Below are 27,633 nucleotides of genomic sequence, written 5' to 3'. Positions count from 1 at the left end.
ATGGAAAACATGGGATTGGAAGGATATGGACACAAAGAAAAGAAGTGCATCACACAGAAGAGGAGCTGAGAAAAAGAAATAGGAAGCAGCTCATTCTTACTAAGACTTACTTTTTCAATGATGCAAAATGGGGTCATTGAGAAGTTGGTTTTTTAATCTGGCTTAGAAAATATAGGCTATCCAGAATACTTACATGAAATGTGTGCTCTTGAGTTTTATGATGAATATAGGACTGTCAGCGAGCTCTCTAGATGGACACTGTCCAGTACAGTAGCCACGAGTCACATGTGGCCCTGAGCACTTGAGAAGTTGCTAGTCCAACCTGAGATGTGCTGAGTGAGTATCAAATATACACCAGGTTTTGGAGACTTGGTATTCTTAAAAGGTTATAAAACACCCAATAATTTTATGTTGATTACATGTTGAACTGATTCACTTTTTGGGTTAAATAAGATATATTATTTAAATTAATTCACTTTTTTCTTTAACTTTTAAAATGTGCCCAGTAGAAAACTTAAAGTTAAATATGTGGCTCGTATGCTATTCCCATTGCCTCTTTAGATACCTGATAATAAAACTCAGGGGAAAACAATGGATACTCCGATGAAACTCGATGCCTTGGAGGATAATTTTAGGGATCATCTGGGTTGACTTTTGAGAAAGGGGAGAGTGAGGTACAGCTCAATAACAGCAAAAAAGGGCAGAGAAGAGGGTACCTGGGAGGGTTAGCCTAGCTCAAAGCTAGAGAGGTCATAACAGGTTTCTAAGAAGAGGCCACCACACCCCTTCACATCTTTACCCATGTTAAAGGAGAGGGAGACACAGAGAAAGACAGAGACAGGACTGGAGAAAGTATACAATGTAAATAAGACAGGTGAGTCTCACCTGTCTTCTACGACACTTTTGACCATGTCCTCCAGAGTGGGTGAATGAGAAAGAGACATAGGGGCCTCATGTTTCTTCTGTCTCAGTGCTTTGAGCCTCCCACGGTATGGCAGTCACTCATATTCTGTGCTATTCAAGGGCTTAAAGCATACTTCCTGAACTAACTTATTTGCCTTCTGCCATACATTTAGAAATATCAATTCTTTCAACACTGGAGAAAGCAATGGTAGTGTTGGACATATATAGACACTCTATACCTGCTTGTAAGATTTTTGGTGCTATATAAGACTTTTTAAAGGGTCATTTTGACTACACATAAGTTCTGCCACCCATAATGACCTCCCAATGTGAAAGAAAGAAGTCCTCAAATGAACGAATAACCAGGCAAGTCAGTCACTTGAATAAAAACTACTATATGTTCACACAAGTTCTACAAAATTAAATAGTTCAATGGAAAATATAAAAATACCCACCCCCCAATTAGAAAGACACAGTTGAATATATAACTGTGCTTGGCCTGAAGAGAATTATTTTAATGCATAGGAACAATATATAAAGTCTCAAAGGGAAACAAAGATAAATTTGACCAAATAAAAACTTAAAGCTTTTTTGTGTCAAATAATTGGAAATAAAATTCACATAGCTAAAATGGGGAAATTGTTATAAATATTACTGAGAAGTTACTATCTTTAAAATCTAAAAAGCTGTTACAAACAAGTAAGAAAAACACCAATTCCAGTTATTAAATGAGATATAAACTGATAATCCATAGAAACAAAAGTACCCCAGCCCATAAGCATCTTGAAATTGTGTAATCAAATACATTAAATAATAAGAAAATACCATTATTTGTAATAAAAAATTATTACTATATTCTTAAGGAAATGGTAATGCTTCAGGAAGCTATTATATGTTCAATGGATAAAAGGTTACAGACTATTTAAAGTTATATTTTCAAATTATTTTTAAGAATAGGAAAAGTGCTATAAATGAAAAACAGGCTCCTAGATTATCTAAACTATATGATCCAGTTCTGTAAATATACATATATATATAGACATACACAATCTCATTGGAATAAGAGTTGAACAATAAAAATAAAATGCTAATGAAGGCAATAATGCTGTTATGCAATTACAAATCATTTTTATTTATACCCGTCTATCTTGCAAATTTCCTGGAGTGCATTTGTGCTTTTAGTCTACAAAATTATCTTAGAGAAATATACAAAAAACTAAGTCTAACTAATGATTCTAGCAGCATCGAGTTACAATTTTTTTTTCCATTAAATTAACAATGAGTAAGAACAGCGGAGATGCAGTGACTGAGGGTGAGAATGTGGAAGATGACCATGGCTCAAGAGCTGTCCATACAGGATGGCTACTTTCAGGAATTTATGTTAAGGACTCAACCTGGCATGGGAATTCAGGATTGTTAGCAAAGATTCATTGGATCAAGATGCTCATTGTATACAATTAGAGTACAGCACTGGAAACAACCCAAACATCCAACAGTGGTGGGATAAGTATATGAGATTCAACCATTCAATCATCTATTCAGTAGTTTTTAAGAAAAGGTATTTTGAACATGCTTTTCTTTTATGTTATTATTATTTTTAAAGTGCTTTTAGTGGCATGAGACATATTCACAACATTCCACTGAGCACAAATTAGAATGCAAAAATATAATCCCATTATACAAAGAAGGGCTATTTTATCCTGCCACAAGACTGAAGGGATCATGGCAAAAGGATAATAGCAGTTGTCTCTGATTTGTGATATGGTCAGCTAGAAATTGTTCTCATTAAGGTTAACTTGAACTTTTTTCTTTATCATTCTCTGTGTTGTCTGAATCAGGAAAGATTTCTAAAACTAGCTCTGACCCTCAAGAGCTGCATTTAGTCAGCTCTCTCTGCTGCTCCTCAGAGCTTGTGCATTGGGGTTCCAGAACTGAAGACTCCATGGGCTGTTCTAAGAGAAGAAAGACTCATTTCTGGTAGGGGCAGCTGCAAGAAGAAGCAGCATTTGCTACTGGGGAAGGAAGCCTTGGCTAGAGCCATGACTTGCTTCTCATTTCAGAGAGCAATGCATGAAGTCTCCATGCAGGGAGATCACTCAACCTCTCCATCCTCCTTATAGGGAGTGATAGCATTCAAACGAAGAGGGTCAGCAGTCTTTGTCTACTCCACTTGTCCCCCTAGGGAAGAGTGAAGACTCTAGACTTTTCATTATAATCCTCTCTGAGGGAAGGGCAAATATTTCTCTTTCTGAAATCTGGTGGGACTTGAAGCCCACTCTGGGTGGAGCTTACAGATCATCAGTCATAGGTAGGCTGGTGGCCCTTAGATTCCCAGACGGAATTGTGTCACCTGGAGAATGAGGTTAAACAGAGGGAAAAGGCACAAGTTTTAAATGCTTGTTAATTTTAAATGTCCTTTTTTTATGAGCACTGGGTCATTTGGATTATATAAACCAGTGATGTTTAAAATGCTTTTGTCCTACACCCCACTAGCAGCAGTGTATTGGGCAACTCTCATATATAAAAATTTCTATTAAAATATAATATACTACTCTAACACACTAATAGTACGTTTACCATAAAACATACAAATATATAGTGTACACATAAAACCCACATAAAAGAGAATTTAAAAAGGGATAAGATAAAAATGAAATCAATAAATTAAAATATAATTTAAAAATTGTATTTATCTTTTACTTTATGTATTATTTATTTTTAATATAATGAACATAGTATAATATGAGCTGTGGTTCAATAAACTTCATTAGTTTGAAAAGTTCTTCATTAATACTTTGTCATGTAATGATGTGAAGGTCTGGCTTTAAGGTCTTAACTTTATCTCAGAGTTTTAAGGACTGTCAATGCCGGGAAAGAGGTATCTTACAAAGATAGATCCAAATGGAAGAAGTTCATCCTTGGCTCATCTTACTAAATCATGATACTCATTTTTCAATCCCAAACTCCAATTATGCAAAGGTATTTATTGTTGGCAGGACTGTCAGGAAACAGACACTCTCACACATTGCTGGTGGGAGTGTAAACTGGTACAACACTTATGAAGTTAATTTGGCAGCTACTTTCAAAATTGCAAAGACATGCACTTTTTAATCCATTCAACCTTCTAAAAATTAATCTGATGGCCATACTAGCACATGTTAAAGATGGCATGCAAACCAAGTTATGTAATACGTGTCGTTTGCAAAATCAAAAGACTGGAGGCAACATAAATGTCTTATCACTTGGGGCTGGTGAATCAAGCTGATATAGCTGTAAAAAGGAAGATTGTGCAGTCACGAAAAAAAATGTGAAAACTCTCTGGACCGATATGAAACTATCTCCATGACATCGCGAATCAAAATTTAGGTGCGGCCCTGGCCGGTTGGCTCAATGGTAGAGCATCGGCCTGGCGTGCAGGAGTCCCGGGTTCGATTCCCGGCCAGGGCACACAGGAGAAGCACCCATCTGCTTCTCCACCCCTCCCTCTCTCCTTCCTCTCTGTCTCTCTCTTCCCCTCCCACAGCCAAGGCTCCATTGGAGCAAAGTTGGCCCGGGCGCTGAGGATGGCTCTATGGCCTCTGCCTCAGGCGCTAGAATGGCTCTGGTTGCAACAGAGCGACTCCCGGGAGGGGCAGCGCATCGCCCCCTGGTGGGCATGCCGGGTGGATCTCCATCGGGTGCATGCGGGAGTCTGTCTGACTGCCTCCCTGTTTCCAACTTCAGAGGAATATAAAAAGGAAAAAAAAATTAGGTGCAAAATATGTATAGGGTGATGTGGTTTTTACGATAAAGGAGTAAAGTGAGGAATATGGAGCTAGCCTAGTTGTGTAGACACAGATGTCTCTGGGAGGCTCCATGCAAGTTGGTGCCTCCAACTATCTCCAAGATGAGCACTGAATATTGGAAACAAGAATGGCAGGATAACTTTTCATACGTCATGCTCTTCCGTGTTTTGGGGTTTGTACAAATGTGAAGGTATTACCTGTTGAAATCTTTTTACTAAGTCATTAAAGGACTCATTTTTCTAAAATTAACCACATTGCAAACATCCTATAGCATATAAACTGCAATATATTACAGCTAGGAAGTAGGGAGGTAAGGGTTGACCCATCTTTCACTTTATACCTTTTCTATTCTTCTCTTAGGCTGTACGTCACTTCCAGACCAAAGGTGTGGGCAGTGTCAATCCTGATGTTAAAGATCAGTAAAGCTTTTTTACAATTTATATATAAATTAAGTATAAATAAAAGTGGTATTATTATTATTTATTGTTTCTAAAGGACTGACTGTAGATCTGTCAAAAGTCATGGTACCACTGAAAACAGAGCCAGCCATTAGCATAAACTTGGAGGTAAGAATTTATAAACGTGTCCTGCATATTAACGGTAGACAACATTTCCCACAACAAATTCTCTGTAGCAAAAGCTAGAGACCAAATTCGTGGGAGGGAAACAGATACCCCAGAAGTCTTGTGCCACCATGAATCCTGGGCTGCATTCAGGTCACTTGGGATATTGCAATGAAATCATGAGTTTCAATTAATTGTTTGAACATTAGAAATATTTTCCTTTAAAACAAAGAGACATGTTTGCAAAGGACAGCAAAGGAGACACCCCAAAGCAAAACAAGGAAATAGAACAACTCGGTTTATGCTACTGTGTTTTCTAGTGAGGTCCCAATGTTCCAAATGGAAGAATCTGGCACTGTGAATCCAGGGCTGGCTGTCAGTTCTAATTTAGGTAGATGTGGACAGTTGCCCACAGTAGCTCTCTGGCCTGAAGCCGTCTATCTGACTTCTAGACACCACTGTATCAACAGCGTGTCCTTGAACATTTCAGGTGTGGAGCAAATTAGTGGTTCTTGCCAGAGATAAGATAACTAGAGACTGAGACACCAGGCAGGTGGAGGCACGTGCTGACAGTAGATATTAGAACATACCGGCAGTCTTATTTTATAAGGTCAATGAGTCCAAAGATGGAGAAGGAGCGCAGAATAGTTATACCTGAACACTTAGTAAACACAGTGTGAGGGGCTTTATTCAAATCACTTCAATATTTTCTAGGAATAGGAATGAATACTACTAATAGCAAGAGAGTAAAAATTTAGGAAAAATTGTCAAGTATGAATCACAGGACAGATGCTCTGCCTTCTGTATTTCTATTTGCAGATTTTAAATTGATACCAGACTGATACTTCTCATTTTATACGTATGATAAAGCTTAGTCATCCTCCAAGAATCATCTAAACTTAGCCTTTTTACTGTAGTCTTCCTCAAATTTATCAATTCTCACTCCAGTTCCTAGGGATGCAGAATTAATGGCTCCCTCTCTTGTTTCAATAGCACTTTGGGGACACCTCTATTCTTGCTCAGAGGTGTTCTTTCCAGTCACTGCTGAGAGAGGGTAGTCTGGGGCATTTAGACAATCCTTAGGCCACCAGGGATGAGTGCGATTTATTTTTAAGCCTGAATTTCTAATTCCCCTGGGTCAGAGTAAGTGATTGTTGTCCTCGCATCACAATAGCAGTCAGGCTTCTGTCCTTTGCCAATAGGTCTGTGTATGACTTGGGAAGTGCTTTCAGGCCTGCCCTTCTCTGATTGCTACTGTAGGGGAAGCCTGCTGCATAAACGCAGGCTTCCAGACCACAGAGTTGGCTGTGACTCCACAAGGGCTCTTTATAGCTAAATTTTTGTCTGCACCCACGATTTTGCTGGTTTCTGAGAAACAGTTGACTCCCCTCCATTGCTCTCCACCAAGATCTTTATTGTCTTTCATAACGACTTTGGGCATGGAGTTCTCACACTCTATCCCAAATACAGTAAGTCTCCGCAGGTGGAGCCCTGCATCCTCACAGTGTATTCGCCCTCCCTGGGCAGAACCTTGGGGTTACTGCTCCACAATGACCTACTTCTCCTGGAGTGACACCTCAACAGACCCTGGAGAGGGGGGTGCCAGCATGGAATTCCCATCTACAATGATGCTGGGCAGTGGGCTGGGGTAGGAGAACTGATGGCCATGCTGAAGCTAGCACAGTGATTCTGTCCTAAGAGCAGGTGAGGAGAGGAAGCCCAGTCCTCTGGGCCATGGCCCTCTGGAAGAGGACATCTGTGACACAGAGCTGGGGGTGGGAGGGAGGGATGAGAAACACAGAGCCTGGCTTCTCTGGGGTGAAACCACAGCCTCAGACTGAAAGCTGAGAAAAGCTTCCGTAACAGATGAGGGAACACGGGCAGCTCACGGCTCAGATGCACCAGAGTCTTGTTCCTACTGAGATACAGAGGATTTTCTTGAATAATGTTGCTGACTGTTCTTATATCAATTTCCCAACACTTGAAATACTTTTAAAAAATGTTTTTTTCACTAGATAAATCATTGCTTCGCTGAGGAAAAGGTTGGCCAAGCACCTCACAAAGCCATCCTAAAAATTTCTTGAGAATCACAAGTTATGAAAACCATTACAACAAGAAACAGAAATAACCTTATATAAATTGATATATTTTTAAAGATATTATAGCTATAAATATTATTTAGATACTATAATTGTTATAAGATGCTGCAGTTCACAAGATGTATTAGAATCTCTATTGATAAATTGTTTGGATGGAAGTGGAAAGAAGAAAATTCTATTTAGTTGGATATTTCACTTAGTTATTTGGGGAGCAACTTGGCTATTGGCTACCCAGTTGGAAATATTTTTAAAAATAGAGAGTATTATTTCTAAAATCATTTAAAGACTTAATCAGTCTGTTTATTTCAAAACATAATACTGCCTTAAAAAGAAGCCATAAGTATATTTTACAAATAATAAATCATTTGAGAACCAAAACTAGCAATTATCATTTTAGCATGTTTTTTCAAATTTGACAAAAAGAGTGGTTCTGAGAGAGCTGTTTCACATGTTTGCTGTTTCACTACATCCCTTGAGAACACTTTGGGATCACTGTTTTCCAACCTGCCTAATCCATAAAATTCGCCCTAGGGTTGGAGTCTACATCCTTCTCTGTTGTTGTAGGATGCGCTAGAGAGGATGGGAGGAAGGGATATGAAAGCAATTACATTCTAAAACAATAGCTGATAACAACTCTACAGTTTATTCTAAGTTGCTTATTTTGCAGACTATTTCTACTCATGAATAATGAAGTGGAGAATTGGTGCAATTGTCCATACAAAATATGCCCCAAAGTTCCAAATATTCCTGTATAAGTAATGGCGATGCTAACGCAGTATTGAACTTGGATATCTGCAAATTGCCTCCGTTCTCTAACACACTGAATGAGGAGACTCCACCTGAGAAGAATTAACTGAGGAAGGTATCCTAGAGGTACCTGACAGCTGCTCTTTCCAAGACTAGAAACTGCATCATTAAGGATGATAAATGACAAAGTTGAAGGACAAGAGGTGAAATTGGCAGGTTACCCTGGAATATGGTAATGAAATGTTACAACAGCACTTGGATTGGCTTCAGCAATTCTGTGTGCAGAAATTTCTGACGCATCTGGTGTCAAATTATTGAGTTCCATCTTCAAGGAGTGATGCTGGAAATTTACCTGGCTCTTATTGGCAGTGACAGAGACTTAACAAGAGTCAGTAAATAAACTTATGAAATATATTCTAACGTTGAACAGCACCATTATTTGTGATCTTTTGCAAACCATCAATAAAAGCTCTTTGAAATATACATATATTGATTCTGTCCTAAGAGCGAGTTTGATATATATATTATATACATATATATATTATATAAACAAACTTCTGTGAAAGACTATCCATACTGTAGTAATTGAATTTTTTATCCATTATTTCAGTCAACTGAGCTCTGTTGAAACCTACTTTTATGATCCAGTAGATAACTCCTTATTTCATCTTTGTCATCTCAAGATATGATCAGCATGTCATTAGGCACACTGTGACCCAGTTTCCTTATCTATTAAATGGGGATAATAATAATATCTAATTCCTGAATATTTAATGAGTTAAACATGAAAAGTTTATAGTAAACTCTCAATATTTAAAATATTTTCAATATTTAAAATATTATTGTTCAATAAATTGATTGAAGACACTGAACTCAAACCAAGAGAGAACTCCACATGCCACAACGTCTCTTTTTAGTGAGTAAGAGTCTTATAATCAAAACTATTTGAGTGTACTATTTTTGTCAGTGACAAATCCATGTCACCAGACCCATTGCCAATCAATCCGTTGGTTGGATCAGCACTCAGTCTATCTCCTTGTTGCAAGAAATAAATGAGAACAGTTCTTGTTATGTATATTGCTTAAAATCAAGGCACCCTCTGTATTCTCCTGATGTAATAACCCCAATCCAAACATAAAACAAATTTCATTATGTATGACTTTTCCTCTGTGAATATCAGGCATATTAGAGATATCACTCTCTTTCATAAAGGTTTTGATACCTTTTATGAATTCATTCTTTCTTTTGTTTTGATGAGTGCATTCTATGAGCTAGACAGTGGCCTATATATTAAAGAAATAGATGTATATTATTGCACACAACTCGATCCAGAGATGATAAAAAAGAAAAAAAGAAAATACCACAGAGCTGCCCAGTATTGTGGAGAGAGAGGTGCCATACATGATCCGATAATCTCAACATTTGTCAGAACCAATTGAAGGACTCTAAACCTGGCATATTGATTGGAAATCCCTGCAGTGGGTGTTGTAAAAAGATCTTAGGCCTCTGAGTGCTGACTACTTGTGATTGTACTTCACTAGGTACCAACTAGGAAGTATGTATGCTATGGTGGCCAGGAGTCAAAGGGCGACCATAAAAAAACTCAAGACAAAGTCTTTCAGAAATAAATAGGTTAACCTCTTTATTCGCGTCAACCAAAACACCTAGAAAATGCTGGTCCGTAAAGCGCAAAGTTACCCACATACAATGTCTAGGTGTGCTGACTTTCGGTCTTGAAGAGAATTTAAAGTCCAACAACCAGAACTTCTTCCTCTGCACAATGCCCAATCCCCACTTCATCCTTGCTTAGCTGAACCCATTTCTCTTTCTCTCAGAAGGAAGGGAGCTTGTTTCGTTGTTGCCTAGGGACATATGTGAAGTGTTACTACCAAGAAGAAACTGAAACTCAAAATGGAATAGAATGGCCTATAACACCTACCAGCTGGCACAGAAGCTCATGCTACTATGTGGTCTGTAATGTACTAAAGATAGGAAAAGAGTTCAATGACTGTTAAGGCAAAAAGGCTCAGGGCTTACTTGATAGGTTGTGTTGACCATACACAGTGTCTAAAGGGAATGACCCCCAGAAAAACAGATGTGGTAGCAGATGACAGTTCACTGCTGTGAAGTGACTGACAGGACTCACAGTGCATTCCCACCAACATATTTCATTTCAGGTGAGTAGAGCTCCTAGGAAAGATGTGTGAATTCAGAACGAGCGGTAAATGTCATGATAGACTCTGAAAGTATTTGACTCTCTGTAACGTTTCCACTGAGAATAAAATTTATGTAAGATGGAGTCAGAGGGCTTTTGAAAATTATCTAATTTGTGAGAGGCACACAACTGGGGTTTATAATGGGCACCCACGGCAACATAAAAAGACACACACATACACATACACACTCACAATTGGGGAAGTTTTGCAAGATCCTTAAATAGGAACAAATATATCTAGTCCAGGATGATAAAAGAAAATTTTTATGAATTTAAAATGTTATTATTTAACACTATTTGGGGATTTCTTAATGCTTGAAAATGATTCTATGAATAACATCCAAAAATGTTTTAAAAAAAGAAACCTTGAAAGCCACTGATAACTAATATATGATATTTACATTTATATGTATAGTTTTCATTTATGTCCTTCTAGATGTGAGTTTAAGTCATTAGTTAAATCAATGGCAAAAGAAAGATAATGGGCAATAGAAAGAATGCTTTGTTTTTCCATCACCTTGCGTTCAAGAGTCTAGGCGTTTTTGTCATTAGATGCTCAGATGTGAAATTGTTTTTACTGAGTTATTGATGACCATATCTACACAGAGCCTAAGTAAAATTATAGTGTATTATGGAAGCAATAGCTTCCTTCAATTTTTTGCATTATTGTACTATAAGAGTCACCTAAGCCCATTACAAAGCTGCCATGAATATTGCATTTAGCCTATAAGTCATCTAGGTTTTAACCAAATTAAGTCCATACTACATGACTCAGATTTAGTATCTTCTGAACATAGCAATGTAATCTGCAACCACGGAATTATTATAAGAAAAAAACGAAGACACGGTGTCTTACACACATTGGGCATTCAATAAATATTTGTTAAACTAAGGCTATAACGTGAACCTACTAAAAATCTTTGCAATTTTTCCTCTTATAAATGAATTAAGAGCTACCAATCTATAACACTTTTATCATGTCATCAGCCTTGATATAAGAAATGATATTCCTGAGAATTTAGAGCGCACATTAGAGAGAAGAGAATCGACTAACACATTTGCTAAAAGAATGCTTTTAATCTACACCAGTAGGCAATCAGTTTCTTAATGGTAATCAACATAGGTTAGATGTTCTTCTAAAAAACCATCTGCACTGCCAAGGATTACTCCACAAATATACTCAAATAGACTAAAGCATAAACATTTTGAAACAGTAATGTCAAGTGAATTCAAGGAAAAACAATAATATGTTTTTGAAGTCTAAACAATGAGTTCTACTTTCTCTGAATATTTACACTCTTACTTGACAAGAAGTCTCAGATTCATCAAGCCAATGGTATGAGCATCTAAGGGAATTAACTTCCACCCACAAATGCTTAACTTGAGATAAACCTGACCATTTAACTTAAATGATGTTTTATGCAGATAAATGCCTACTTGCAATCCTCTCCACTAAGGAGAAGGAAGGAAGGGAGGGAGGAAGGAAAGGAAAGGAAAGGAAAGAAACGAAAAGAAAAGAAAAAAGAAAGAGAAGGAAACAAAGAAAGAGAAAGAAAAAGGAAGGAAGGAAGGAAGGAAGGAAGGAAGGAAGGAAGGAAGGAAGGAAGGAAGGAAGGAAGGAAGGAAGGAAGGAAGGAAGGAAGGAGAAAGAAATGAATTTGAATAAAGAAAACTAGGTTAGGCATCTGAATTTCTATATGAATTATTCTACTTAATGCAATTACTTAACCAGGACTTTTAAGAAACCCTCTTTTACAAGGATTTAAAAATGAAATCTGTCCTCTACCTGGGACACTCATTAGGGAGCCTTCCCTGTAGGTAAGGATGAGAAGGAACTGTATTTTTATGTTATGAAAGTTTTAGAAGCTGAATGGATTTTGAGCTCAGATTGGTGATTTTCTCAACCATCAGTTAATTGGTTAGGTTAATAATTAAACTTCTCGTGTTTTTTTAAGAAGGCCAAGATCACCAATGTGTCTATTTTTAATCATATATATATAGTATATATATTTTTTAATTCTATGCATATACACTTACAACCATAAGTTCCTGAAATATTTAAGAGGACTCAGTCAGAAAGGATTGGTTATGTTTGGAAAGTTGTTTTTGTTTTGTTTTCTGAAACAGTCATCCATATTTGCAGATTTTTTCATTGGATGTTTTGTATCCCCATAAATGCTAGGATCTTTTGTTTTAAACTCGCCAACAGAAAGTACTAAAGAGGTTTCTCTCATGAAGTTCCTGTTCAATTTTCTAAATTCTGATGATTAGAACTTTAACCAGTCTCAACTACACAGTAAAAAAAGTTAAGAAATTATCCTAGGTCTGGGCATGTGAAGCATTACAATGCAAAGCCCAAGAATTAAAGTTGAGCCATAAAAGCAGTCGTGTTTTACTTCTATCTCACGTGGGACCTCCTACGTAGGAAGAAACTACTGAGCTATGCAGACGGGAGGGAAAACAAAAAAGAAATGTCCCAATGCTATTCCATAATCAATTAGAGGGGGGAAAAACCAGTCCGTATCAGGTAATAAAATATGGAATTAAGGTAGAGCACTAGCCTCTGGATATATCCTGTAGTAAAGGTTATTTTTCATGATTTATAAGGGTTTTTGTTGTTGTTTTTTAAAAGAAGTGTGCAGAATGCCACAGGAGAAATGAAGACTTCGCAAAGCTTCGCATTGTCCTGCAAAGTGCTTTCATAATATTTGTTTATGTTTGAAGGTGAGGGGCGAGGGAGGAGTTGCACAGCGAGGTGGAACGGTTATTGACCAGATTGATCATGGGAACAAATCTGCCGGTGGTAACCTTGTTTAATGATATGTTGCTGGGCTCAGCACCTCGCTGGGGCTGTGATTCTTCCGCGGCTGGGGCCGCATGATGGATCGCGGCGGGAAGCTGCAGGTGCAATCACTCACTGGCCGTCACCACCACCACCCCGCATGACGCTGTCAGGTCCCAGTTGAACGTGGCCGCCAGGCTGCCCCGCCCCCTGGGGGCACGAGGCCTCAGCCTGGAAACCTACCACGGCTCTCTCTCTGGCTTTGCACCTTCCTTTGTAGGGTATTTCTTTAACTTTTAGTTTTTGATCCCCCCCCCCCCAAATACATGAGTCACTCTCACAATTTAGGCTGAGTTCTCAATTCCTTCCTCACACATAGAGCGCGTGAGGCTTTATTTTAACATGGTCAAACAGAAGACCCAACCAAATCTTTACATCTGACGACCTAAAGATTTGGGGGGATAGAATGATTTTCTAGAAAAACAAAATCATATTTTATCGTATTTTTCTATTTTCAGTAATGCCTTAGTGCTCAGGCCATAGTACATGGTGGCACGTGGACCTAGATTACTAGGCTGGGAACTGGCTAAGCACTTTTAATCATTTAATTAATAATTGTTTGCTGCAATATATATGTATATATATATGGACATATGTAATTGGTTTGAGAAAGAACAAAGTAGAGTAAAAGGATATTTCTGCACTGTGACTCCTTCACTCAACCAGTCTCTAATAATTCCCTGTTGTTTGTCCGGTGAACTCTAAGCTGGTCTCTCCTGTACACGGGGGCAGGGGGTGACCCCAACTGAACTTCATTCCTGTGCTCTCTGCATCATGAATGTTTCAGTCTAGTTAGGACTGCTTTATTATTCCCACCATCCATGCTTATTCTTTGTGTTTGCTTTTCCCTTTTCTCTTACTTGAAAGCTTCTCCCCTTTCCTTCCATCCACCAGCCTGTCTGGAACCAGCCTGGTGCTGCCTCTTACAAAAAGTACTTCTTGATTACACGAGCCTTTATTCACCCCTTATATTGGACATGTGTTTCTACCTCTTCATCTTTCAATCATTCCTTCTTAAGGTTTGTGGTTCCAACGAGGGTGACTGCTTCCTCAGCTCAAATAGTGCAACTTGAAACCTGGGCTAACCCAATGAGCATATTCATGGCAAATTTGGGTCAGGGATAGACATACAAAATTTATTAGGATTTTGCTAAAATGCTGGGGCAGAGATGTTCTCTTTTCCTATGCACAAGCAAGCATGTAGGTCTAAGTGTTTCTGGAAAACATCTTGGGACTATTAGCAAAGTAGGCTTAGAATAAAGCTGGCACTTATGAAAATAGAGAAAAGGGGGAGACCTTTGGTGAATCACTGAGGTACTCAGACCTTCCAAATGCCAGTCCAAAGATCACTCAGTTTTTTTATGCTCAGCATACTCTTTGGGTTTGGGCCCGTTTTTCAAAGGTTCTGTTACCTGCGAGTAAGAACAGCACCACCTTCTTTGAACTCAATTTTCATGTATGACAGACACTTTGTTTTGGCTTTCCTGTATTTTAAAGAAGCAACCATTCTCTTCAATGAAGCCAAAAACTTCTTAAGGCCACAACAGACTGCTCTGAGTCTTCTGTTTTTCTTCCTGACACCTTGTGCGGAGCAGGACAGAGCTGAAGCTCAGTGCACACTCAAGGTTTGATTCCTTGGTGACAAACTCATCAGCTCTTAGGATGGTGGGATGCCGCATTCTCCATTAGCAGGAAGTGCTCCATGAAACTGCAGTACAGAAGTCACTGTCATCCTGGATCACAAAGAGTTACAGACAAAAGAAGGGATACAGATCTCTCTAAAAAGATCTTCACCATCCTTCTGGTTACAAACGTATGCAGACCAAATCTATGTTGTCTTGCCTATTCTCTTATGGACATCTCAGTCTTCCAACAGAGAGCTCATCATGGTTTGGTTTCCTTGGCTAGTCTCTCAACTCACTTCGGGATGTGGCTTTAAACACAGTATCCTACCTAGCTCTCCAACCAAAGTGAATAGCACTGTACTGCAGCCCGCAAACAGCAACAATGGAAACAAGCACACAAAAGATAGCATGACATATTTCAAGCCAACCAAAATCTTTTTTTTTTTAACCATACAGGTTATTTTATTATTTTTTTTTACAGAGGCAGAGATAGACAGGGACAGACAGACAGGAATGGAGAGATGAGAAGCATCAATCATCAGTTTCTCGTTGCGCGTTGCGACTTCTTAGTTGTTCATTGATTGCTTTCTCACATGTGCCTCGACCGTGGGCCTTCAGCAGACTGAGTAACCCCCTGCTGGAGCCAGCGACCTTGGGTCCAAGCTGGTGGGCTCTTTGCTCAAGCCAGATGAGCCCGCGCTCAAGTTGGCGACCTCGGGGTCTTGAACCTGGGTCCTTCCGCATCCCAGTCCGACGCTCTATCCACTGTGCCACCACCTGGTCAGGCCAAAATCATTTTTAAGCTCCAGCTTCTCCTACTTTTTATTTTTATATTCTTTTTTCTCATTTACTTCTACCAATGTGGTATGCGTGCGCGCACTTGTGTGTGTGTGTGTGTGTGTGTGTGTGTGTGTGATTTGCTAGCTTCAGAAGAATATGCAACATATAAATTGGTGTTTGGGAATATAATTTAGTTGGCAAATTTTTAGGACAACTTTGATATTCTTTGCTATAATTATAAAATTGAGGTGTATTGCTATAAAAGAATATTCTGGTGTCAAAAAAAAAAAAGCAAACACATTAAGGCCCCACTCTAGTTCTATCCATTTATGCAGCCTGTCAGGCTGTACTCAGAAAGCACGAGGAAAAAATATTCACGCATTGCAGTGGGTGTGAGAACATCTGTGGACATCATTGAAAGCCACTTAATAATCCCTATGAAAGAAGTTTACATTTTGAGATCCTAGACCTCCTTATGCAAATCATTTCGCCTTTAGCCATTTCCAAAAGAAATGAAGGACCTAGAGGATTGTACAGTTTTACACAAGACTGGTGAGAGAGTCGTCAACTTTGATCTTACATTAATTAGTTAAGGTCTTGACTGATCGTACCAAAAAATCTTCAAAACCTGGTCCCCAGCTAAGATGAAATGCAGCCACGTTCTATGATAAAAATTTCTGCTTTATCTTATGTTGTATTTTCTATGTTAGTGTATTATTGAATGTCATATAATTCATTCATTGCCTAGTAAAGTGATTCACAACAATGTAGGTACATTTTTTAACCTTATATATAGACATCATATTCAGTATTAGGTAGTTGAATACTTCAGATTTTGGGGATATAAACCAATTATGTGTGGGTTCTTTTTCTGTCTAAAGACTCAGATTTGAGGAAAGTAACTTTCATTCCTACTGTAATTATTGAAAATTCAGGTGAGGTTGTAGTGCTATACGGAACACGTCAACCCTACAGGAAATGAAGTGCATCATGTTATGATTAGCTGTTTGGTTTGGTTTGGTTTTTTTCACCAGCATATAGTCTATGCTGAGATCAAGTTTAGAGCTATATTTAACTTTTAGAAAAGATGACCTTTCTATTATATATGAGGAACTAAAATTTAAAACCCACAGAGAAGCCAATCCCTGTAAAGAATTTCCTTTTCTTTACAGGTAGTATGATATGGAGTCCACATGACAAGACCCCATCTGAGCCTCCCCGACTCCCCCAGTCTGCACAAACCCGCTCTATCAATCATGGCAGGATAATGCATAGCGGTTGCACCTGTGACAGGAAGTGATTGAGTGCAGAACACAGGGTCTGCTTCGCCTGTCGCTTTGTGCATTTGTATTTCTCCAGGGCGGGTTGGAGAATTTTCAGAACTTGGGGGCAGGGAAGGAGGGATTCCCATTGTATTTTGAAAAAGAAATAATAATGTATTTTGATGATCAAGATGTAACACAAAAGAGAAATTAGGCAGTGAAACCATGCCCCAGTCCACTGAGGTGGGCAAAACACCCTTGCAGCACAAGATGCAGAATTATCAAGCTGTCATTTAGTTTAGGCAAGTAGAGGATGCTGACCATGACCATCCTCTGGGCAGTGTTTCCCTCACCCAGTTTCAAAACAGAAATTTGTTCCTTGATGATCACAGAAAAGAAAAAGAACAAAAAGGTCAAATCTCACTGTCCAAAAAGACTTAGTTTATAACAGCAGAAAAAAAATTATTTTTTCACCTTTAAGCTGTTCCTCAATTTTGTTTTTGTTTGTTTGTGGATTTTTTTGTTTGTTTTTTGTTTTTTTGGAAACCTCTGTTTTCATATCATAATTGAGTTATTTAAATGCTTTGAGTAAGTGACATAATGTTTTTTAAAAATTGAAATGACAGTATATGCAACTTAAATCATTTCCTGCTAATGCAGCCAGTTATTGAAAGCATATAATCGGGGGGAATGTATTTTAAAGTGCTGACTTGACGGCCTTCAGTATTTTGAGTTGAGCCTTCTGAGTAGAACCATGTGTTTTTCTACTATATAAGGATAAAATATTAATAATAGATTTTATTGTGTACACTGTTCACATAATTTGAGTTTGGGGTTCTCAAGTGACTAAATGCTTATGTTAAAATAATAAGATTACCTGTAAAGATTTTTACAAAAAGTAAAATATCCACCACACTGATTGAAAACTACGCCCCACCCCAAAGGGGAGGAGGGAGAACATTAACAATAAAAAAAACAATACATCTGGTTATATAAACTTAGTTCCTCTGGTTAGAATTTCCATTTCTTCAGAACAAACCCCATTCGCTGTAATACAGGAAATCGCCACATGCTCAGACTTAAAAATAATGTTGTGCGAGAGTAAGTAGACTGTTTGCCAGACGCCCTTTTATTTCTATTCAGTCTGATTACCTTCCACCATCTCTGGGCGCAGGCAAATCAAAACACGGGGAAATACAATGATCGCAGCGCTTGGAGCGCTGGCTGTTGTATGACAATCGGATTTTCCGCGGCACTATGAATGCAAACCTACACGTCTCGTTTATTTCATTGTTTCCACTGCGGAGACTTGCGCAGCTCTCCACGCCTTTGTTGACCCAGCGCCAACAAAGTTGCGTGCATATAAGGAGATAGAGGCGGTTGGTTAAGAAAAGAGGGGACTGACTTCCTCTAGACCCCTTGGTCACTACTCAGGGGGCAGAGGTTGAGGGCGTGAAGTAAAGTAAACTGAGGGCCAGTTTGGCTCAGTGAAACCCAGTTCCCTCTACCCAGAGCTGTTGTGGCTAGATGCGCGCGACTCTAAACCCCAAGCCTTTTTTCGTTAACCATGAGTCACAACCACCACCCCCTCACCCCCACGCCCGGAATAAGCAGAGTGGATGGTCTGGCTGCCCTGAAATAGGGAGAAATGCGGGCTGATCAGCGAGCAGGTGTGCTCAGCAGAGAGTCTGCAGCCTTTGGACGCTCGCGCGCCTCGGTCTCCGGGTCCTGTGGCGCACTTTTCCCGGCAGGGGGCTGAGCGGGATGACCCCGCGCGCTGGGCCGGACCCCTCCCCTGCTGTCCAGAGCGCTGCGGCTTCCATCCCCAAAGTGGGGACGCCTCCTCCACACACACCTGCCCCCCAGCTGAGCAACAGGATTCGGTCTGCGAGTGAGGGAGTCAGCTTCTTGCGCTGCGGGGGCCTGGAGATGCCAGAGCGCCCCGGGTGCAGCAGTGAAGGGAAGAGGTGATGCCTTCCCCCCCCTATTCGAAGGGACTCCCTGCTCTGGGCAGTGCGGGGACTCGAAGCGGTCCCCCGGCCCACGCTCCCGAGGGACAAGGAAGGCGAAGGCGCCTTGGGACGGCGCCTGGCCCGGGGCCTCCACCGTCCCGCCGCGTCCTATGCCCGCGCACCCCCCGCCACCTCCGACAGCCCCTCGGGGTCCGCGCTGCGCACCCCACGTCGTGTGAACTGACCAGGGGACTTACTTTAATTGCAGAGTTAAACATAAATCATGAGGTTCAAAGAAACTGCGGTCCTCCCACTAATCAGCTAAAAAGGGAGGCCGGCGAAACAAAAGGAGGGGAAGAAAATGAAGCTACTTCTCCGTCGGCGTTGAACTTGGAGGTGGGGCGCGGGGCGCGCGGCGCGCGGCGCGCAGGTTCGCGGACGAACGCCGAGAAGGGGAGGTAGGGAGTGGAGGAGGAAGGAAGCAAACATCTGGGGATTGGACCATATGCCGAAGCTTTGTCTTGTCCTTCAAAGTTCGGCTGCCCTTGAAGTGATTTGTCAGGCGGCCCACGGGTGACAGCGAGGATGTTCGGCGGGGAGGAGGTGGTAGGAGGCGCCGGAGGGAGCGTAGGGGGCGGGAAAGGAAGAGAGGAAAGGGGGAGAAGCCGGGAAGAGGGGAGAGGGGGAGCAAAGTGACCCCACCGCCCGAGGAAAAGAAGAATAAACCCGTATCCGCGGAGGCGCGGGGCCAGAGGTGGGGGAAGCGGGTGGTTCCAGGGGACTCGGCAGGACAACGGGGAAGAAGCGGGAGGGAAATGGAGGTTAAGGAAAAGGAAAGCCAAGTAGACAGAAAAAAAAGGGGGGGCTGGAAAAGAGGAAATAAATTGAAGATAGTAATTGAGGTGTCTTAAGGCTGCATGTCTCCTATTTTAAGAAAAGTGGCTTTGAACTCCCCACCGCATAACAATCCCCTTTTTTCTTTCTTTTTGTCTGCCAACGGCTGAACTGATTAGACTGTAATTAAGGCCATAAAGCCCTCCGATTATCCACCTGTTTATTCACCAAAGTCGGGGTCTCATCAAGCAAATTAGCTGCTTCCAGGCTCCACATTGGGCCTCGAGCTTGCCTGATTAATGGAGTTTATTGGGAGCTGTTAAAAGCATTAACTAGAGAAAATCTCAGCAATTCGTCATATTTAAGGGATGGAAATTAAATCTTGTATGTAAATGAGACAAAAATTTCCAGCCATCTTTAGGGGTCCCTTATCTGCTTATCATTTTTCTTTAAAATTCTGTTCAGGAAATAGGCATGAAAACATAAAGCCATTATTTGGACCGAAAGTTATCTGAGATATTCAAAGCCACTTTATTTGGCATTTTGATGGGGGCACCAGGGGTGGGGGTGGGGGACAACACAAGAATATTCCAGTTCCCAATGCAAAGAGATTTATTTTAGGACCCTCAGTCACAAAGCCAACTCTCAAAAGAAAGCCAATATTTAAATGAAAGTTAATGGATCTATCTACAGAACGTTTGGGAGTGGTCCCTCAAGGGGTTCAGTGTGTGATTTTGGGGAGAAGAGTGAGTGAAGAACAGCTAAATAGAGAGCCAGTTAGGTACCGTATTTCCCCATGTATAAGACGCACCCTTTTGAAAAATTTGGGGTCTAAAACCTGGGTGCATCTTATACAGTGGCTGTAGGTTTCTTTGCTTGCATTTCCCACTTTTTTGAAAGTGATGAAGAATTGTATGAATTTTATGATTAATAAAATGAGCTCAATAACTTTATGTAATGCATTTTTTTTTTCAAATTTCTGCCCCAAAATTAAAGTGCATCTTATACATGGGAGCGTCTTCTACATGGGGAAATACGTGCCCTGACCAAGGAGCACAGGAGAAAAAAGTAGAGGGACATGACAAAGCACCCCAGATAAATCAATAGTCTCCTAAAGTGACTATGGAAAATGTCTCTGCACCCAGTGTTTGTAAGCACTGCCAAGGTGGGCCTCTGGACAGGTCCGGGAAGGAGTGATTATGGAAGCAAACAAGGGGAAGTGGGGGAAATATAACCAAGTGGTGAGAGGAAGTGTAATACAAATTGAAGACACAGTCCAGGTTTGTCACATTGGTGTTTACTTCAGTTGTGGCCTGGTGAGGTCATTGCTACACAAATGTTTATTAATGATGGCAATTACAGAGGGAAAGGGAAAGTGAGTTCAGGATGTTAGTTCTTCTTAAAAAGGGGGAAATTTTTTTCCCACAAGAGAACCAAAAGTCCATACGTGGATGTCTTCTGTTTCAACAAACTGTTGAAAACAAAATTGTGTAATGAAACCATTTCTCACTCAAGGCAAAACACCGTTAACGTAAACCTGTCAAAAGATTTATTTTTAAATGTTTTAAAATTATTTTTTGAGACATTTTAGGATGACTGCACTTTGAAATGTTTGCTTAACAAGTACATTATATAGTTGTTAAAGGACAATGTTGTATGTTTTATAATTATAGTAAAATATATAATATTTTGGAGTATGTAAAATCTAAATGCTACATGAGACAAAAGAGACAGGCATCGCTAAAAGAAAATTAGATAATTTATTAAATAATATTTATCTTACCATGATAATCATCTCTTACGGATTTGGTTCTAAAATAATGGATAGATTTTTATAGCTTTTCTCATTAATATTGTTCTTCAAAATAGAGTTTCTAGATAATTCTAACTTTTATTTTAAAAACTTAAAGAGTTGAGATTTATTATTTTCTCTCATCTTAATGAAGTCACAGTTGCTAAGGAAAATAACTAATAATTTATATTAACATTTTTCTTTTAAAGGTTTTAAAAAATTTTACTTTATATTGCCCTCCCTTTTGGTGAATATGATATAGCTTTGTGAAACCAAAATAGTGTAAATTTGACATCGAGAAAATTCAATAGCAACATCCTAAAGCATGAGTAACCTTGAAATATCATCTTCATTTGTCTTAATCTTTAAAAATCTTTAAATTATTTGTTTACTGTCTCTGGAAAGTTCCAATATATTCTAAATATGAACCACAAGAATTCCTTTCTGTTTCTATCAATACTACAGTACTTGGCTTATAACATGATGCTTTTGTAAAAAATGAACTATAAACCTTTTATATAATATTGGAAATAAAGTAACCATTTAAAATATTTGGGTAAATGACTAACATTTTTTTTGATAAATTCATCTTACACTACCCTCTGAATTATTTAGAATGTATTTGATATTTATGTCCTTATTATTAAGGGATTATTCAGTTAAAAAAGCATATCTGTAAATATAATTCATATTTGTTCGTGCAAATACAGGCTTAAAAAGACTTACTTTTCCTGTAATTTGGAAATAACTTGAATACAAAGAATTATTTTTTGTGCTGAAAATTGTTATTAGAACTTGACTACTTGACTCTGCTTTCAATATTTGACTTAAACACATAAACAAGAGAAGAGAGACAATAATATTTTAGAAAATATTTTGTCTCACATTTTAAAATCAAGACATTTGAAAACATGATGCTGGTCTTAGAATACTAGTCATCATAGTATCATGTGCTTAGCAGTTCATGTAAAATATGGGTTTTTTTGTACAAAGATAATTTGTCTGGCCACACATAGTTGATTTCTGAGCTACAAACTAATGGATATCAATTATTGTCATTTGTATTTCTGATCTCCAGAGTGGTATGGACAAAGAAGGTCAAAATGGCCCCTGATGAAAAGAAACTTTTAAGACGTTTGGAAAAGTTAATGAATTAGATTTCCCTTCACTTGAAGATATTAGGGTTGGGAGATAAGACTCCCATCAGCCAAATCAAGAAAATTCACAGTTGACAGGAGAATGCCAAGTTTCTTTTTCCCACCAGATAAATGCCCTCCCAGAGCTAGAGATGGTAATTCACAGGCATGATTATATTAGCTTAGAACACATTTTATAAGCAATAAACTTTAAGTATACTCAACCTATTTTATGTGGCATTTATTTCCTGTAGCTCTTCATAACTGTTTCAGAATGCTTCTTGTGTAAAAATATCCCTTTCACTTTATAAAACATATTTTCCACTGTGAAGAAAATTACAATGTTAATAAACCATAATTACTGTTTTTTAATCTTTGCAATAATAATGAAAGTTCAATGACATGAACAGAACTAGAAAATACTCCTTTTTTTCTTTAATAGCCTTGAAATGATTTACGAAATAAAAATGCTGCTTTGCCTCTAAAACCAGTACTGCCTTTGCCATTATTCCCTATTTTATTAAATATTCAAAATATTAGTATATAAAAGCTCTGCCCGTGTATTTTTTTATGACCTACTGTATTTTTATCAAAGTCTCCAAAATATGGGAAGTGTTCCGGTGCATGGTTAATATGATCAATTGGTTTTAAAAAATACTCTTTATTTTCTTAGAATAGTATATGGAATAAAGAAGTATGGCATATATCTTTAAAGAAAAGCCAGCTTGTTCATAATATTCAGCAAGCACACATCAAATGCTATTGTTTCATATTTTGGATTCTCAGAATTTAGAGCTTCCCTGTAGACACTCACTTAAATCTTAGTATGTGTAGTCTAAACTGTGTTATGGTTCCTTTAACTCCCTAAAATTATTAATAGAAAAACAGGTACAGAAAGACAATAAAGTTGATATTATTTTCATTCTCAACTAGGCAAATGCGGCTCAAATGAAGTATATTTCATTCTGTTTCTAGGGCAACATTTGAGTCTAGAAAGATCAGTAGTGGGATTTTCTTTTGATCCATGATATGACCTAATTCTTTCACATTTTGCAGAAATCCAAAGGGGGGACAGGAAGTGTCTCTACCTTTTTTATTTTCTTGGATGTAAGTCTACATCGCAACAGCTACCAATACCTTGTCATAAATGTAATGAGGTCTGCAAAGTTGAAGTATGGAATGAATCCATTATTGTAAGCAGAGCCCCTGCGTATATCACTGCATGCCAAACAGACTCAGGATTATACAAGGAAACTTTGACAAATATTCAAAATTTCAGCATAGTCTCAATAATGAGGATTGATTACTGACTGTCAAGTGAAAGCAAAGTTTTATTCACTTACTAAGGAATATGTGCTTATTCATTAAAAGAGATCAGATTAAATCAGCCTTTAACAATAGTAGCAGCATTAAAGGTAAAAATCAGTGATAAATATGTCTAGTTTATGTTAAAAAGAGAGATTCCAAAAGCATATTTCATGAAATGGCAATGCATGTGTGATTGAGCAATAACTATGTTAACAATGAAAAAGAACAAAGTAGGGGTCTTTTATGTTTTGATGTTAAACTCTATAAAAATAAAAACCAAGAAAGAAATCTGGACTAGCCACTGTCAGTCTTAGCAGTGCTTGGAACTTGATATGTTTCACCTTGGAAAAACAATCGAATACAAAGTTTTAACAAACCGACCAAGGAGAAAACCATTCATTTCGTTATTTTTGATAACACTGCCAAGAGGCAGACAGATTCTAACAGGGCAGGGAGACTGGGTTTAAATAGGGTAGTTTCCTCGTGTACAGTCAAGCAAGGTCCCGTTACTTTTGTTTCTTTGCCTTTCCTTACAGATAACTGTTTTGTTAATTTGCCAGAACCAGTTGTTTAGTAACTTGGCAATTTACCGCTGTAAATGCCAACCCAGGAACATCAACTTGAGTGGCGCATTTCTCTGTTCTTACAATTACTAACATCCTTTAGAGCTTATGCTTAAGATAGGGTGTATGTGCTGTTTTCTTTCTTTCTTTCTTTTTTAATAACAAAGGCTTAAGAATGATCAAAACAACATCTGCTTTTTCCAGGTTTATCCTGTTTCAATTACATACTTCTGAATATTATTTAGAAGCTGTATAACATAGAATCAGATGTTAATTAAGTCAGTAAATATTAAACTTAAAATTCTAATAGACACCAAAACTGTGATACTGATGTTCTTCAATTATTTTTACATATTGTTTCTTTGACTGTATTTCTGTTTAATTTCAGGCATTATATACAGAAATAAAACACATGAAATAAAATCTTACACTAACGCAATGGTTACAATACTATATAACTCAGTAAAAGGATAAATTTATATTTTAATAGTTTTTATGTATTTGAGCCATAGTATATATAAAATAAAAGGTGTAGTCCTCTGATATTTCATTTTTGCCAGTTAAAATTGTTAAATTAAATATGGTAACTCAAATAATACTTATTTCTCTAATGGGAATATTAGAAATTTTGGCATAGATATTTTTAGATATTTATGAGAAAATAACACCCATGAAATATTTAGATTTTGTGTAAAAACATATACTTACACAGTATTTTCCCACCAGGTTTTTTTTAATGAACTATTTTGATATTTTAAAATTTTAATTTTCCACTCTGATATATTTTGTTTCAAATATAGCCCTTATTTTGTCATTTATAAGTGGTCATTTTTGTTTTCAGACTAAGAGCTCTATTATTGATATGAATGTGTAAACACAAATAGATACCTCAAAATAAATACAAAACTCACCAGAGTGAGCAGAAAGAAGAAACTCTAAACGTATGCTTGAAACAGTAAATAGCAATGTCTATGAATTCAATTAAAATTCAAGTGTTTAAGTCGTGTGCTGGAGTTGAAAAAGAAAAATGATTTTGGGGTAGTGCACATTTACAAATAAAATGATAATGGTGTCCACAGGACCATGAAAGAATTTAAATTTGCAGTTAAAGTCTGACATCTGGTGGTACAATGGAGGAGCATCGGAAATACGGCATATCCTGGCTTTTCTACAATAAAATCCAAATAGAGTTCCAAGAATAATTTTTCTTTTTTTCTGTCTTTCAGACACTGGACATAAGATTTTTGCCTCCTCTTAATGATTTTACCGTGACTCTTCTTTTATATTTCCATGCCCTAAGTGTTTGTGTGAAAGATATTTTTAAAAGTAGGATAAAAATATTGGTTTGCAATTATTTTTAAAATAATAATGGATGTGCATTTAGAAATAGTTTAATACTTATTACATTGATTTATAGAAGGTTATCTTTATATTACACTTTTGAAATCAAAATGAAACTTTTCTAAATCTTCCCAATAAACAACTGAAAAACTTAAAACCTCACCAAGAAATGTAATGTCATTTTTAACAAAGAACAGGAATGACATTATAGACATTTTAAACTCTCAGTTGAAAGTTAATCCTAGTTCCTGATTAAAAAGATAATCCACACAACAGAAGCACTATTAAGTAATACTATCATAACTCATAATATTACCTTTTATAAAATGGTCCAAAGAATCACAGAATTGGTTCAGCAAACTATGTCCTAAGACTAAGCAGCCTACTACAGTGAAACATGCTTTTACTGTATAAAATTAATCCTGCTTAAATTATGCAGTAAGGAAATCACAATAATAATTTTAAAAATAAAATTAGTAATATTAATATTCCATAAAGTAGACTTTTCTCAGGGATTTCCTCTTATTTTAACATGACTCTTAAATAATTTTTTAAAGTATTGCTATATCAGAATAAAAGCAAGCTTTTTTTTTTTTTTTTTTTTGAAACCCTTACATTTCAAAACACAAAACTAGAAGTAAATGCAGAATTGGTACCCGCTTCTGTGTATTCAAGGTGAAATGAAGGAACCAAAAAGGAAAGCTTTTGTATAATTTTTATGTTCCTTAAAAAGATTTGCCCAAACTATGATAATTGTTGGTAGTTTATAAAACATATCCCTCCGATCCCATGTGGCTCCGGCAACATCTCGGTGCTGAACTCCCCCGGCTCTTTGATGTCTTCATCCAGGAGGCAGTGACAGATCAGTCATCGTATTGTGAGACTGACGTCTGGTCCTTCTTCTGTTCCCCATAGCTTTCACTCAAGTTAGCGTATAGGCTGGCGGAGACCCCAGCGGCTTGGTTGTTGGTCTCCTTATTGATGCCATTCACATAGTATAGGAGACTGAATCCACAGCTTGTTGTGGTTTTGCTGAAAGATAGTTGCAAGTGTGTATTTCAGATACTTGGGAACACTCTGTAATGTGATGGGAGGGATCACTGTCATCAGAGACACAAAATCATTTCTATTAATTTATGCACAAATTAAAGAAACTCGTCAAAGGATTTTTAAAAGTAAGAAACATTTTTACTAATAACAACAAACACTGCCCTGTTCCTACAGCTCAAGACATTTTAGGAATACTTATCAAATAATAGAAACCATAGTGTCCTACCCCTGCTTGGAAGACAATAATTTTTTTGCATTAAATAATTATTGATGCAATTACATTATGTGTAAGAACTTTCTCTCCAAGTGCTCTGAAGACAGGAACTTTGGGCGGAGATTTACGAATGAGTAATGCAAAGTCATTTCAAAACATTTTAGAATAAAAACAACTCTGTGTGCCCACTCCTAAATGTTGCTGTTGATGTTGCTCCTAAAAATACCCAAGTTTTCTTTCTCCTGAAAACAAATACAGTGTGTCCCAGAATATACTTTTAGAGGGCTCTTTGGAGTGGCAGCTCCGTTCTTCTCTCATAACACCCGGCTCCCCATGACGTGACGTGACATGTGCATGGGTCTGAGAAAAACAAATACCTGGCCTGTAGTAGCATTTCAATGATTAATTTTTGAATGAGTTAATCAATAAATAAATAATGATGAAGACAAAAGTGCTTTTCTTCTTTTGTCTGATATCAGTATTTTTCTCCTTAAAAAGCCCATAAGATTTCAATTTGCATCTATCCATGTTTGAGAGAAAACAGCAAAATAAACTAGGCAACACAGAGACACCTTATGTGTGAAGACTTTGAAATCTCTCTCCTTTGGACAAAACAATGAAA

This window comes from Saccopteryx bilineata, chromosome 1 (assembly GCF_036850765.1).
Source record: "Saccopteryx bilineata isolate mSacBil1 chromosome 1, mSacBil1_pri_phased_curated, whole genome shotgun sequence".
NCBI classification, from domain to species: Eukaryota; Metazoa; Chordata; class Mammalia; order Chiroptera; family Emballonuridae; genus Saccopteryx; species Saccopteryx bilineata.
The sequence above is the reverse complement of the archived record's forward strand: the minus strand, read 5'-3'. Positions refer to the sequence as shown.